Here is a 17,325-nt window from a genome sequence, read left to right as displayed (position 1 = left end):
AAATGAATACTAAGATTTCGAGTCAGTCGTGTTTTGGTTTATTTTTACTTAGTTTCTAGACTTACTTTGTTTTTCGTAGATTTATCTGTTTTTCTTAATCTTTTCCATGAAATTCATGATACTGATGTGAAAGTCTAAATTTGCAGGGACGAAGTTAGAAGCACGGAGTGGCTCCAAGGATCGCGATCGCATTGCTGGAGGAGTCATGAAGCAGCCTCAGTAGCTTAGTGTTATGGCACTATATCACCGGTGCCGTGGCAATGTCATCTGATTGCAGTTGCCTTAGCTGTTACTATGGCACGAATCCTTCTGTGCTGCGGCACTGTGCCCTATTTGTGCCTATGTGCAAATTTTGTGCTCCCGAATTATTTTAGGCAATTTTCGGGTTTGAAGACATCATTGAGGAATAGTTTGCAATATAAAAGATCCAAGTCTAGAATAAAGAATATGCATTTTTTGTCCTATGAATTAGAAATTTGATCCCTAAATTTTGGGAAACTGCTCTCTTAGATAAGAGGATATTTTGTAGTTTTCTTAATTAATTTGGTGGACCGGTTGACTGCAAGAGGGGGAGTCAACATGACGACGCTAGAAAATTAATAGGAGAACATGGAAGATTTGCGGGAGATGAAGGAGAAGACGAAGACAACCAGGGCCCGAGACTGCTCGTGATTTCTTCCAACTCTTCTTGCATCTCAAGCCAAGTTTCCTGATTTTATTTAGGGTATACTGCACCATATAACTTAACGTTGATAAATATTGTTAAATCTATCCCAACGTCATTTTTTTGCCTGAAATATTCCAACGATGCTAATTTGATGTCACCATCTAGCCCACAGGGGATAATTGGTGAAACAAAAATAGTAACGTTGGGATACCTCAGGCAAAAAAACGACGTTGGGATAAATTTAAGAATATCTAGTAACGTTAGGCTATACGGTGCAATAAACCATTTTATTTATCACCACAGCTCTAGTTGCATTCAGGGGACTAAATTGATTCTCAATGCCCTCTAGAGGGGCTTGAGTTCTTGTCTCACTCTGAATTTTCCTGAGGGGAATTCCTCTACTCCTCCTCTTGTTTCTCCTTCCCCTTTTCGGGCATGGGAGTGACTCCTCAAAACGCACGTACTTCTGGGCGACTGTATTCATCTCGGTGAAATCCTCAGGTGGAGTTGTCAATAGAGCCTTTATCAGGTCTTCATTACGAAGACCATCGTGGAAGGTTGACATCATCTCCACCTGAGTTAGCCCCTGATCTCCGTCACCCTTTTAAGGAAGCGACCGTACTAGTCCTTGAGCGTCTCTTTCTCCCCCTGATCGAGATTGAATATCTCCAAGTGACTCCTCCTCACCTTCCTAATATCCATAAACCTTTCCAAAGACAACTCCATGAGTTGATTATAGCCTGTTTGGAAACAAAATTTTGTTCGGTTCTACTCCACTCCAAACTTTTTAAAATTTCAAAATGACCCAAAATTTTAATTTTTTTTTCTGAGCAAAATTTTGTTTCCAAACAGGCTCCAAGTTAACCTTTCCAGGAACAACTTCTTTAGTTGATTGAAACTTTGTACCGTCCTTGGGCTAGGAGCGTGGAACCAGTTAGAAGCTACCCTTTTCATTGTACCTGGGAAGAGCAAGCACTTGATTTCTTCAGTCTAATTTCTCCCCAGGAGTGAGGCAATTTGGTTCCTCACGTGCTCCCCAGGGTCGCTCTTCCCATCATCCCGAGATGCAAGCAGGATCCCCGCTCACAATATCTCTAGGGAGAAGGGTGAGTCGCTACTCTCATCCAAGGGAGCCCCCGTTGCATCCCTTTGACCTCTTGGAGCGACCTCTCCACTTGATCGCATACCATCCACTGAACGTCCTCGGGGTGTGAAAAGAGGAGTCACGGTACTACCGTTAGGGCTGCTTCCCCGTTGCATGGTTGGCACAGTCACAATAGTCGCTCGAGCCCGCGAAGTCACACGCACAAGATCATCAATCAACACAGGCATGTCTTTGTCGAATTCTTCCTCATCTTCATCGTAGTTATCATCAGGATCTCTTGGTGCAAGAGCATCGCGCGAGTTCAACGGCATCGTGGGCAGAGACTCACTGAGCCGATCTTGCATCCTCCTGATGCTGCTGAGGGAAATCCTGTTGGGCCACTTCCTGCACTCAGGCCTCGGCTATCTGTATTGCCTTCCCGCAAATAATCGCGTTGACCAATTCCCGAGTTTCAGCAGGGAAGGCTGGGAGTTCTTGCTTATTAAGATCGATCCTCATCAGGGGTCCAGTTGGGGATTGGTTGGACGAGATCAGGGAGCCCCCTGGGGCCATATTCCAGCTCACTTAGTCTAGCTTCCTTTGTTTGAATTTCGACCCTTAAAGGCATTCTTTTCCCCTACCCAGATCGGTGCTGTGAAGCAGCGGGTTGATCTGAGGCAGCGGGGGCGGATTGTTGCGGCAGGGGAGAACTCCCCTGGCACTGTGCCCGAAGTGCCACAGGTCCCCGCTCCTTGAGTTGCCAACACATTGCTCCAGGTGTCCACCCTGACCTTTGGTTCAGTGACCTTTGGTTCAGTTTCCCACAGACGGCGCCATATAATGGAGACTGAATTCGTACTAAAGATCCTGATGGGCCTTCGCGCTCCACGATTCCTGCTGATCCATGGTTGATGTCAATGCTCCGAACTTGCAAGAAGGGAGAGGCGCTCATTGGCTTAGTATAGAGAGATAGAAAACCTAATAGTTAATAAAAAAAAGTATTAGTAATGTCATCACAGAAATTGAGCCCGAAATCTTTTAGTTATTAAATGAAGACGTACGCTATCATGCTACATTCTTTTTCCCTTTAAAAACTTTAGCATTTATTTCCTAATGACAAAAATCAACCTCATTTCTAAGCATACATTTTCAACTTTTAATTGATACATGGGTAATTATTTGATTATAATTATTCTATATTTGTAAGATTTTAATTATCGTTATTTCCTATAATCTTCGATCATGTGCCGCTTTCTCAGTGTTAAGTAAAGATATTTTTGGCCATAAAGTTTTCTATATGTGTTGTAAAAGTGTAAAGCAAAGCAAAATCAAAAGAGAGTGTAGTACAATGGCGCACGTCATCGCCTCACAACTAAGAGGTTCCAGATTCAATATCCAGTGGGACTACCCATGTCACTTTATTAGTTACTATGATTTATATTTCATTGCACTAAACTCATGGGCCTTCCTTGTTACCAAAGAAAAAAGTATTAAGCAAATATACTTAATTTCTTACATTTTATGTCTAGGCACTTATTTTATACACTAGTGAATCTACATGTGCGTTGTACGTGAAATGTTTCTTGATTAAGTGGTAAAACCTATAAATTATAAAATGCTAAAAATATGTAAAAACAAAAATAAAATCACATCCAATATATATATATATATATATATATAATTATATAACATCATTAATAATCTTATTGGGTGGTTTAAAAATACCAAATCGATAAATATGAACTACTTAATATCATCAATGTATATTGATAATTTTTTATTTAAATATAACATTATTGATAATATAAAAAGTATAAATAATTAATTCACTTTTTTGCCATAATTAAGTTGATTTTCCTTTAAAAAAATATAAGAAGTGAAGGTATAATATTTTCATATTGCACATTTCCAAACTATTATATATTTATTGGAATTTTGAAGTAGTTTATTGAAATAAAAAGAAGAAAAAAATTTTCAGTTCTAATGTTTAATAAAAAAGAAATTGTAATGGATATTCATTTTAAGTACATTAGTAATTTAATATTCTTGTTTTATTACACATATAATGAATTTTAAAATGCGTAAAAATAAAATGTGATCAATCATAAATTAATATAAAAAGTCTTTAGACTCTTAGTTGAATGCATGGTTAAAATCGTGATAATTAAAAGCAAAAAGAGTGAACATTGTTAAAGGAATATGAGAAAAAACAGAAAATAATAATTAAAAAAAGAGATTCTTTAATTGCTTATAATTTAGTTCATTGTAAAATATTACCTCGAAAGTAATAAATAATTATTACTAATCTTTTTTTTTTCTATAAATCACATATACTTTTAATTTCTTCTCAATTTTCATTTGAAATAAGTACCAAAAAAGATACTAAAAAAAAAGCATTTGAAACATTTTGCTTTCATAGCAAAACTCTATTTTGCATAAATGGGACATAACATTTGTTACAATATTTTAATAAGGCCTTTCCAGTATTTTGAATTTTTCTATTTCAAAAGTTAAACTTAAAATCTATAAATTCTAAAAAATTAGAACAATTATATATACACATATAAAGAGCAAACTTACAGTTCGAAAAACGAAAGAGAAAGGCAAACCAAGCCGGTGATGGTTTATCGAAGGGCACCACAACCCTTGGTGAAGTCGTCGACGAGTGGTGGTTACCAACCTGTAGAGAATTGGGGCCGTGACCCAATTGGGTCATCGTAACATGTGATATAGGTACAACTAGGTGCAATGAAGGTGTCGTGCTAGAATATAGACTATATAAGTGTATCGCAAAGATCCTGAAATCTATCCTAATACACCGCCTCAATCTGTTGAGGGCGTACACACTGACAGATTGCTTTAATGAGAATGAAATAGGGACACCGATAAGTTTTTGATGAGAATATCCACTAATTGACTCGAAGTCGGAACATCACGGACAAGCAAATCCCCACGTTGTAGCCTCTCTCATACAAAATGATAGTCAATCGCAATATGCTTCGACCGCTGATGTTGAACCGGATTTGCAGCCAAGTAAGTTGCGATGTTGTTGTCACAATAGACAATAATTGGACTTGGCGAGCGACGGTCAATGTCTTGAATGAGCTATCGAATCCATAGTGTTTTAGCAATAGCATAGGCAAGTGCATGATATTCGGCCTCAATAGAGCTCTTAGACACAGTGGGTTTTTTCTTCGAGCACCATGAAATAAGATTTGGTCCAACAAAGACCGAATAGCTAGTAGTAGAGTGCCGAGTATCTTGACAACCGGCCCAATCGGCATCGGAGTAAGTCGTGATTTGAAGATCCAAAGAGTGATGGAAGGAGAGACCGTGCAAGACAGTGCCCTAGAGATACCTTAGGATACCTTAGCAGCCTACAGGTGAGCTACACATGGTACATGCATAAACTAACTAATAAGATTCACAACAAAGTAAATGTCAGGCCGAGTGATTGTTATGTATTGTAAAGCACCAACCATGCTCCTATGTTTAGTAGAATCCGCTAACAACTCCCCATCAATCAATGACAAGCTAGTGCAGGGTGGTAAAAGAGTATTAACTGCAGCCAATTCGTTAAGTCCAAATCTAGCCAAGACATCAAAGATGTATTTGTGCTGAGATAGAACAAGAGTATCAGATGAACGACGGACTTGGATGCCAAGGAAATAGTATAAAGGACCAAAGTCTTTCATGGCAAACTCATCAGATAGAATCTGTACAAAATAGTCTAGAAGAGATATAGAGCTGCCAGTAAGGATTATATCATCAACGCAAAGAAGTAGTAGGATAGTGTGAGATCCATTACGGTAGATAAATAGGGAGAAGTCCACTGGACTAGAAGCAAACCGAAGAGAATGGAGAACGCTACTGAAGAAAGTGAACAATGCCCTTGGAGCTTGCTTAAAAGACCATACAGAGATTTATGCAGACGACAAATATTGTTAGGGAAAGAACGTTGGACGAAACTAGGAGGTTGTTTCACGTAGACGTCCTCCTTTAATTGACCATGAAGAAATGCATTTTTAACATCAAGTTGTCGGATGTCCTAAAAGTTACAGTGAGCAAAAGAAAGAATAAGACGAATGGTGGATGGTTGAAAGCTGGACTAAAAGTCTCATAATAGTCAATACTCGGCTGCTGCCAAAATTCTTGAGCCACCAACCGAGCCTTGTAGAGATCAATAGTGCCATCAGCTCGATACTTAATCCTATACTTCCAAATGCTACCTACCATATTAACATTAGGATTCGGAGGAACCAAACTCTAAGTACCATTATGAATTGGAGCATTAAACTCCTTTGCCATGGCTTTTCGCGAATTCAGATCTTTTACTGCTTGTGAGTAACAAGTGGGTTCCAATACCGATGTGGGAGATGCAACTAACATGAAAGTGAATTTTGGATTTGGTTTTAGCATACATGATTTTCCACGGATCAACATAGGATGCTAATTAGCAGAGGGACTGGATTCTGATAATTGGCTAGTGGACTGGAACTGATTGGACGTGGACCTGTGCGGAGGTTCTAGCAGGTCTAATGAATTAGCAGATTGATTGGTGGGCTCAGATGAAGGGATTTGACTGGGCTACGGGCAAGGAGGTGGAGAGACAGGCCGAGACACTGGAGTGGGCCGAGAATTGGATTGTTCTATGTGTCAGGCCTTAGGCGAGCTGGACGAATCAGATCGAGGATTGCGGGAGGCTGTCTAATAGACATCTAGGTTTGATGGGTCGAGCTGGTCGAGTTGAGCTGGGCCTATAGGGAACAGTGAGCTAGAATGGACAGTGGCCGAAACCATCTAGTTAGGCACAAGAACTGGAAAGAACCGATGATGATTTTGAGAATTATCGTGGGGCACAACCGCACTTCAGGAATAAATGGAAAGCAAGATTCATCAAATCGAACATGACAAGAGATATAAACATAATTGGCAAACACATCTAGACACTTTTAGCCTTTATATTCACTAGCATAACTAATGAAGACACAAGCTTTTAATGTAGGTGAGAGCTTGTTAGAATCATATGGTGACATATTAGTATAGCAGGCACACCTGAACATACGAAGAAAATTATAATTTGATACTTTTCCAAATAATTTTTCAAAAGGCGACATCATTTTTAATGTTGGAGAAGGAAGCCTATTAATTGTGAAAACCACAACAAGTGAAGCATCAATCCAAAAACGTTGTGGTGAATTGCTTTGAATAAGGAAAGTATGAACCATATCTAAAATATGACGATGTTTCCTTTCTGCAAGACCGTTTTGTTGTGGAGTATGTGGACATGACATGCAAAACTAAATTCCCAGTTGATTTAATAATTCCCCAAATCGTGAGTTATTAAATTCCAGACTGCCATCGCATTGGAAAATTTTGATCTTCCTAGTCAGTAAATTTTTTTTTTTTGCTTGAAATATTTTGAAAGTCTAAAAAACTTGCGATTTTAGTCTAAGAGGAAATAACCAAGTGAATTGAGAAAAATCATCAACAAAGAGAACATAATATTTGTATCCTAAATGAGGGAGAGTTGGAGAATGCCAAACATCAACATGAATTAATTCCAAAGGAAACTTAGCAATATGGTTCACATAAGTAAGAGGCTATCAGAAATATCTTTAATAATGGTATTCAGGGACTTAAAAATGCTGTCAATGCTTTCATGAAAAATGTTGAGCATAGGAATTGTGCACGACACATCTACACTAACTGGAAAAAGAAACATGGGTCAGAGCTTTTGAAGAATATTTTGAAGAAAGCCCGGCTGAAATGAGAACAATTTCAAAGAAAGCTTATGATGATTTCACAGCTAACGGAGTAGAAAAATTTTGTTGGAGCAAGATCGAGATATTGCCAAATATGATGCAATAGACAACAACAGTGCTTTAATGCCTACATTCTGCAGACAAGAAACAAACCTATCATCAACATGCTTGAGTATGTTAGCAGAGCTGTGATGAGGAGGATGGGTGAGAAGATGGAGATGATTAAGAATGTGGATGACTTCATATGCTCAATAATAAGGAAGATATTGGAAGAAAACAAGTTGAATAGTGGGGCATGCTCTTTTATACATGCTGGTAATCATAAGTTCGAGGGTCTCCATGGTGCAAATGCATTTGTTATTGGTCTACCAACTAAGACTTGCTCTTGCATGATACCTATCAGCACCCCATTTTAGCTCACCAAGTTGAACTACATTATCAGCAGTGATCCATGTCACGACTTGAGCATCATCACAGAAAATGGCTCGACAAAGCAAGAAATCACTATTCATTCTCAAGTTGGCAAAATTGAGCAGATGACATATGCATATGACATAAGAACTCTAAGGGTCACCAAAAGGCAACAAATTGACTAGAGAGCTCAACAATGTCCAAAACCGGCATTCTCAGTATATCACATGGACGGTCCTATTTTCCAATAGTTCGCTCGACCGTCGGAAGATTGCGAATATTGGACTTCAAAAATCCACATCAGTGCCAAATAGATGAAAAGTGTCTTCAAACGCATTTCGCAAATCATCTGCTCTATCCAGAACAACTTTCTATATACAGACAGCTTTTCAGTGGAAGTCCAAAAACGTCGGTATCCCGGAGAAAAGTTAATTCCAAATGTCAGATGCGACTATGCCCCACAAGCATACAGAGCATGAGCAGTGCTTCAGATTGTCTCTTGGAAGCTACACAGATACTCCAAATGACTTCCGAGTGATAAAACGGGTATACCCCTCTTCGGAAATGCATAACCGGAGACTGGTCTGACGGAATTACGGCAAACGAAGTTCATACCGCATTGCCCTGAAAACTCTAGCGGACATTCGCAATTGGGCAAAATAGACAGCAAAACCCTTCTCAGTTTCCTGAGTAACCTCCGAGGAGCAGAAAAAACCATTTTCAGTGGAAATTCATATCCGGAGGTCCTCTTTAAGGAAACTTGGCGCCGAATGCCTACCTTACACAGTGCTAGCCTTCCCAAGGCTTAATGTGGAATCGTCGGAATGAATCACACAACTCATCTAGACCTCCCGAGTAGTGCTTTAGAGGTCTCATGTACTTTTCAAGTCTTTAGAGGTTCGATCTTGACAAACAGAGATTACAGTGATCTCCGGAGCACCCAAGCAACTCAGAAAGCATTATGAGAAATCCAGTTTCGGCCTCCTATGATGTCTCCGGCTCCACGTTTGCATTACCGGCTTAAGGGACAATTGTTCACGTTGTCTGACAATTTATATCAAAATGACCAACGTGAGGTACATATGCGAGATATGTTGTCAGAAGCGAACAACTTCGCTCTGGTCACCTATAATGAGGAAAATCGGCTTCCGAGCCTCATACAAACATTTGGCAATTTTCCACGAAAAATGCCAATCTTGGGCTCATTAAATCCGTTTTCTCGCGTATATCGATAATTCAACGTTAAATTCGAACCGCGAGCTTCGAATGCGACCAATCGAGACCCGAGCTTTCTCCTAGTTTCTCTTCTTCGGCCATGGGACCCACGGGCTGCCCAAGGGCAGCCGCCCCTTGCCCCAAGTCTCTCGTCCTCGTCCTCTTGCTCTCTTGCACTCACCTAGCCCAAAATATCTAAGGAAATTGAAGACAACACTCAAGCCTTCATTAATGCTCATCAATGCTTCTTGTTTCTTCCACATGAAGAATGCATGGCTCATATCCATCATCATCTTCATTAGTTGGCCGAAATTTGCTAAGCATGGAGGTTAAGGGCACTTGCTTTCACTAATTGTGTCATTAACTTTGCCTATAAATTGCCCAAAAGTGATTAAGTTAATCACTTCTCCTCTTGCACAATCACTCCAAGCTTTCTCCCTCAAGAAAAGCTCTCAACTCCACAGCCAAAGCCAGCAAGCTTCAACACTTCAAAACCAAGAGAGAAAAACCGAAGAAAACCCGAAAAAAAAGTTTTGAGTTCTTAAGTCGGAAGCCGATGTTCATCATCCCGACTTAAGTTCGGAAATTCTCAAATTCCATGGACCACATGTTTTAGACCCAAGGAGTTCATTTATGAACTTAGATTTTTTGTTTGAAGTCATTTGCTCATCATTTTAGGTCATTTAGGTGATTTCGGGTGAATGATGTGCTCTCGGGTGAACAGTACACCCGTTGCCGTGCACAGCCGCGCGCCCCACGCCCATCCTTGCCCGAACATGCATCCTTTGCACCCGAGCACCCTTCCAAGCGTTCAACCGAGTCACCTGACTCTCGAACACTTCCCCGACTCTTTCGTTGTATCCCGAGACTAGGTATAATATTCTCAACTTAGAGAAGTTATGTCTTTTTACATTTCTTGCATGTTTACGAAGTTATGAGTGGTATTATGCATGTTTCGCTTGCAAGTTTATATTTTTATGCATTTTCACATCATACCATGCATGTTCATCCTCGATTAACGTGCTAACATGTCGGGAAACACTTGGATCGTAGTCGAGAAGAACATTCCAGCCCGGTTAAGGCATGGAGCTTACGGGTTACACTTCAAAGGAGGTGACCGAATGCTCTTTTGCTCTTTTCGGGCAAGGAACGATCTTCTTGGCCCGATCCAAGTTCGATTCCCGAGTTTCATCGTATTTTCCCAGGTGCATGAAGTCGGTACTGTTTTATCGATTCCTTAAATAACATGTTTGTGCGTGTTTGCATGTTTAAATGTGTTATTAAATCATTGCAATACCGGCTTTTGTCAAATATGTAATATTCAACATGTTTGTTGTTTGAGCATGCGAGAAATGATTCAAAATAAGACGTGGAAACCTCGTGGAACCTAATACTGGCCATGAGATCTCTCGTGGAGTTATTCGGGTTTCATGAGGCTTCCTCCTCCCGTTTTAAGTCCGTTCTCAGATTCCGTGCAATTTGCAAGTTCCTTTACATCAAGAACCTCGCATGAAATGTCTTTCAAGCAAACATGCATGGATTTGCGAATTGGTGACTCATTCGGGTTCATTCGGTTATGAGGGTATTTTTGATCATTTTGACCAAATTATTCTCGATCTTTGTGAAACCGTCTCGATCATCGAATCACGAATCGTTTTCATAATTACTGCATTCGGAAATAACCTTAAGCATTAATTCCATGAACGGGTTAATCGGGACGCTCACACGGTTAATTCATTCAATTTAAACAACTTTGCACGAACTAGACATTAATTTATAACTCGCGTCGACAAATTACAAAACGGTGTTAATGCCCTTTTCAAAACCCTCATGCTTTCAAATCCGTATTGTGTTATTTCCCTTTTCTGAAAACAAATTTTCAAATCTAGGGCAAGAACATCATTTTATGATTTGGCGCCATCCTAGCGTAGTTAGGGTGCTAGTCGGGCATTCTGTATCAAAACATGATCACCTGACTAATCTTTTCATTCGATCTAACCAAAACGCTAGAAAATGGTTAGGTGGAACTCTAGGTTCCAAATCTAGAGTCCAAACACAAGTTTGAATGAATTCAGTGTAACTTCAGTGTCACAACACCGAATCACTGTAAAAGCAATCCACACACAAGAAACTTGACTACGGACACCTGACATGTCAGGTTCTCAAACCAAAGCCGAATGCTAAAACAATGACACGCGTTTGTTTGTCTATGGTAGGATTTGCATGTCAAAATACCCCGGATTAATAAACTTGCTAATCCACATACATTCAATGAATACAAACACATTGTCTGTTATTTACCTGCTGCTTGTTATCTTTCCGCACCTGTTTGTCATGCTGGTCGAGCTTTATCCCTAGACCGAATAATATTAGGGTTCAACGCCCTAATCATCGATCACAGGGTTCAACGCCCTAATCAACACTCATAGGGTCCAACGCCTTATACAGTGAGAGCGCTTGAATTTCAATTTTTTGGTGTTTCCCTAAACTCACGGTGAGTTAGAGCAGAATAATAACCGAACGCGAGTCGATTGAAATTCGGCCATTTGTAATTTGTATTTATTATTTTCGAAAGCATTGTGAGGATTTTATTATGTACATTCATTTTGTAAGAATTCCAGGCGGTAAGCGAACGGTTCGAGAGTCGAATTAATCGAATCAGTCTAATGCTTGCTCAAAGAAAAGTAAATCCAAGAACTCGCGGTTCTTGTTCATGTAGGGATTCAACCTCCATGGTTCGATGAACTGTAATGCAATATTATGAACCAATTCCCCGACACACGGGTTTACTTCTCTCTCGGCTTCTCCACCGACATCGTTTAGTTCACCGAATCACTAGTGTCAAAACGTGCGAGCCGAGTGCAACTTAATCAACGCTGTAAATAATAAAACATGCAAGCCTAGCAAACCAGAGTACCGAAATGGCGTGCGGGATATAGGCCCACACGTAACATGAACCCCCGAACTCGGACTTTCCGGTTCCGCACAGATCAATGCCTTAACAACAACTAGGTGTTCCATACCCCTAGACCCGAATAACTTATCCGCCCTCGACCTTCAGGTCGTAAAATAATAAGTGGCGACTCCTTCTCACGTGTGTCCGTCACGCGTCCCCACGGGAAGGTGGACACTCCCAAGTCGCGCGATTCAAAAGCGCACATACGGGCACCAACGAGAGTCCACATTCGGGTCCGTACAATACCGGATCTAACTGGGATCCCCTGCCCTCATGTCATCTACTGCATCAATTGGTTAGGGCTAGACCCTCAAACATTAGTAGATGAATATCTGCTTATTAGGAGATACAAGAAGGCATATCATAATCCTCCTCAGCCATTAAATGTCCAGAGAATGTGGCCTAAGGCTGATGATGAAACTATCTTGCCTCTAACTATCAAGAAGTAGCCAGGTAGACCAAAGAAGTCGAGAAAGAAAGACAAGAGTGAGACAGAAGGAGTTGCAGCTAAGCATGCTTCTAAGAAGGGTGTTAGAATGAGGTGCTCCATATGTAAGGGGTATTGGCATAACAGAAGACTTGCAAGAATATTGAAACATCCCAAACTCTCATCTCGGACTAGGAAATTGGATTAGGACATGCAAAAGTACGTTGTATTTCATGTTTTAACTTCATTTGATGTAACATTAGCAAATTATACATCATGGGTGTTGTACGGACCCGAATGTGGACTCTCGTCGGGCCCCGCATTGCGCGCTTTTGGATCGCGCGGCTTGGGGGTGTCCACCTTCCCGTGGGGACGCGTGTCGGACGCGCGTGAGAGAAGGAGTCGCCACTTATCATTTTACGACTCGAAGGTCGAGGGCGGATAAGTCACCCGGGTCTAGGGGTATGGAACACCTAGTTTGTCGTTAAGGCATTGATCTGTGCGGAATCGGAAAATCCGTGTTCGGGGGTTCATATTACGTGCGGGCCTATATCCCGCACGCCCTTTCGGTATTCTGGTTTGCTAGGCTTGCATGTTTTATGATTTACCGCATGAATTAAGCTGCACTCGGCTCGCACGTTTTGACACCGAAGATTCGGTGAATTAAACGATGTCGGTTGAGAAGCCGAGAGAGAAGTAAACCTGTATGTCGGGGAGTTGGTTCACAATCTTGCGTTACAGTTCATCGAACCATGGAGGTTGAATCCCTGCGTGAACCAGAACCGCGAGTTCTTGGATTTACTTGTATCTGGGCAAGCATTAGACCGATTCGATTAATTCGACTCTCGGACCGTTCGCTCACCTACTGGAATTCTTACATAATAAATGTACAAAATAGAATCCTTACAATGCTCTCAAAACAATAAATACAAATTACAAAAGGGTCGAATTCCAGTCGTTTCGCGTTCGGTTATTATTCCACTCTAACTCACCGTGAGTTTATGAAAAAGACCGAAGAACTGAAATTCAATGGACGCTCTCACTGAATAGGGCGTTGGACCCTGTGAGTGTTGACTAGGGTGTTGGACCCTGTGATCGACGATTAGGGCGTTGAACCCTAATATTATTCGGCCTAGGGATCAGGCTCGACCCGCATGGCAAACAGGTACGGAAAGATAACATGCAACATGTTAATAACAGACAAAGTGTTTGTTATTGTCGTGTTTACGTGAATTAACAGATTATTAACCCAGGGGTGTTTTTGCAAGCAAATGCCATATGCTAAACAATCAAACATGTGCCAATGTTTTGGCATTCGGCTTTGTTTTAAGAACTTGACAAAGAGAGTCAAATCTCGGGTGTGTGGATTGCTTTTACAGTTATTCCGTATTGTGACACTGAATTACCACTGAATTAACCAAACTCGTGTTTTGACTCTAGATTTGGAATCTAGAATTCCTCCTAACCCTTATCTAGTGTTAGGTTAGGTCGAGTGAAAGGTTAATCAGCATTTTTGCATGATTTCTGACAGAGATAACCGTTCTAGTTACCCGAGTCTATGTTAGGATGACAGAAACTCATCAGTTAGATAGGAAAAGGCTATGCAGATGAACCTGCACCTGAACAGGTAGCCCGTTCTTATCCCGTACTGTAGCGTTTCTGTCATGCTAACCCTAAGAGTGTCGCTGAATTGTGAAAAGACGATTTTTGCCCTTTGTTTGAAAATTGTTTTCAGAAAAGGGGAAACATCGTAGTGCGGACTACCTCGGCCTGTAGCCGGTGTCAACCCAAATCCCTGGATCATCCAGGGTTATGCAAGAACCCCGAAAAAGCCAAGGATCCGGTCGATCTGCTCGGAAGTGATCTAGAAAGATCTTCTGTATCGTGACCTGAGCTACCTGGAATCAGGTAAAAACTCAAGTTGAGACACAGAAGCCCTTTTCAGACGTCCATGCTACATTGGACTGCGCGTTTCGGGTTTTGAAATTGATAAGTTTGAAAAGGGCACCAACGTCATTTGACGACTCGTCGACGCGAGTTATCAGTTAATGGCCAATTCGTGTAAACTTTATCAGTGTGAAGTGGGTTTAATCATGTGGGTGTCCCGATTAACCCATTTGTGGAATTAATGCTTAAGGGTTATAGCAGAATGCATTAATTAGGAAAACGATTCGTGATTCGACGACCAAAATGAATCCATAATGATCAAGGATAATTCAGTTGAATAACCGACAATATCCTTATAACCGAATGGATCCAAATGAGTCCTCGATACATGAATCCATGCACGTTTATTTTAAAAGAGTCTTTAAACGATACTTTAACATAGGAATCATAAAGACATTGAAGTTAAAAAATTCACATCATCCGATAAACGAATTAAACTTGAGATAAGGAAATCATTCTTGACCCAAGGAAGGCCAAGAAGCCCTCGGCTTCATCTTATGAAAGGTGGCCGAAGGTTCTCATGGCTCTATCCGAGTCACAAATGATTTCTTAGTCGTGGTTTAATTATCTTTCGCATGCTCAAACATCAACCGTGATAAATAACACTTCTTTTTAACAAAAAGCCGGTGTTATCACGATTTGTTTAGCTCATTTAAACATACAAACATTCACAAACGTGTTAGTTAAGGAAAGGATAAAATAACACCGGCTTCATATGTGCAATAACGATAAAACAAGCTCGGAAACTAACTTGGATCGGCTAAGGAGACCGATCCTAACCCGGAAAGAGCAATTTAAATCTCAACCCTCTCATTTAGAGACTTGGCCGAGAGTTAGTTTGCCATAGTCGGGTCGGGATAGTCTTCTTTACGACGATCCAAGCCCTTTTCCGACATGCTAGCAAGTCATAAGATAGTGCACATGCATAATATAACATAAAATTGCATGAAAATTGAATCTTGCAAGTGAAACATGAATGAAACACCATAATACTCCATAGCCATGCAAAAATATGAAAAGCCCTAACTCCTCTAAGTCGAGAATGTTTTACCTAACCTCGGGATACGAGGAAAGAGTCGGGGAAGTGTTTGAGAGTCGGGTGACTCGGTGGAACCCTTGAAAGAGTATTCGGGTGCAAGGGTGGACGTGCACGAGCACGGTCAAGCACGGTGACGGGCGTCGGGCACGATGACGGGCGCTGGTGGCACGGTGACAGGCACGAGCGTGCTGGATGACGGGCACTGGTGACGGGCACGGGCGACGGGCACGGGTGCTGGTGGGCACGGTGATAGGCACGAGCGTGCTGGATGACGGGCGCTGGTGACGGGCACGGGCGTGCTGGATGACGGGCGCTGGTGGCGCTGGTGACGGGCACGGGCTTGCTGGATGACGAGCGCTGGTGGCGCTAGTGACGGGCGCTGGTGACGCTGGTGACGCTGGTGACGAGCGCTGGTGACAGGCACGGGCGTGCTCGATGACGGACGCTGGGGTGCTCGGTGACAGGCGCTGGTGACGCTGGTGACAGGCGCTGGTGACGCTGGTGACGAGCGCTGGTGACGGGCATGGGCGTGCTCGATGAGGGACGCTGGGGTGCTCGGTGACAGGCGCTGGTGACGCTGGTGACAGGCGCTGGTGACGCTGGTGACGAGCGCTGGTGATGGGCGCGGGCGTGCTCGATGACGGACGCTGGGGTGCTCGGTGACGGACGCTGGTGACGCTGGTGACGCGTCACTGTTCATCCGAGAGCTCCAACTTCACCCGAAACGACTAAAATGACCCAAAACGATGAGCAAATGACTTCAAACTAAAAAACTGGGTTCAAAAATGGAATCCTTGGGTCCGAAACATGTGGTCCATGAAGTTTGAAGAATTTTGGATATAAGTCGGAATAGCGCCCGCTATGGATCCCGACCTAAATTCCAAAGATATTTGGCTTGGTTTTCGGTTTTCATGAAGTTATTTGCTTGCTGCTGGTTCCTAAGAAGTTGAGAGCATTTTCTAGAGGGAGAAACTAGCAAGATCATGTGTGCTTCATGAATGATTAGCTTAATGACAAGTATGCAATATATATGTGAAGCTAATGAGCAATTAAGCAAAACAAAGCACCATTAAGGGCCTCATTAGCAAAAGTCGGTTGCCCTAATGGAGATGAGGATGAATGTCCTCCATGTATCTTGATGAGGAAGAGCCAAGAAGCATTAATGGAGGTGGAGTTAATGGTTTGAGTGTTGACTAGAAAGACCAAAGATATTTTGGGCTTAGTGAGGGCAAGGGAGGAAGAGGAAAAGGCCGAAAGTTTTGGGGCAAAGGGCGGTTGCCCTTGGGCAACCCGTGGGTCCCACGGCTCGTGAGGAGAAACCGGGAAAAGACTCGGGTCTCGATTGGTTGCGTATTCGAAGTTCGTGGTTCGAATTGAACGTCGAATTGTCGATATACGCGTGAAAACGGAGTTAATGAGCCCGAGATTGACATTTTTCATAGAGAAATGTCCCGGATATGTGTGAGGCTCGGAAGCCGGTTTTGCTCATTGCAAGTGACCAGGGCAAAGTTGTCCGCTTCTGACAGCATATTTCGTATCTGCATCTCACGTTGGTCATTTTGACATAAGTTGTCAGACAACGTGAACAATCATCCCTTGAGCCGATAATGCTAACGTGGGGCCGGAGGCGTCCTAGGAGGCCGAAACTGGATTTCTCAAGATGACTTCTGAGTTGCTTGGGCACTCTGGAGATTACTGTAATCTCTGTTTGTCAAGATCAGACCTCCAAGGACTTGAAAAGTGTATCTAAGGCCTCTAAAGCACTACTCGGGAGGTCTAGATGAGTTGTGTGATTTATTCCGACGATTCCACAT

This window comes from Punica granatum, chromosome 5 (genome assembly GCF_007655135.1).
Source record: "Punica granatum isolate Tunisia-2019 chromosome 5, ASM765513v2, whole genome shotgun sequence".
Taxonomy (NCBI): domain Eukaryota; kingdom Viridiplantae; phylum Streptophyta; class Magnoliopsida; order Myrtales; family Lythraceae; genus Punica; species Punica granatum.
Note: the sequence above shows the minus strand (reverse complement) of the source record.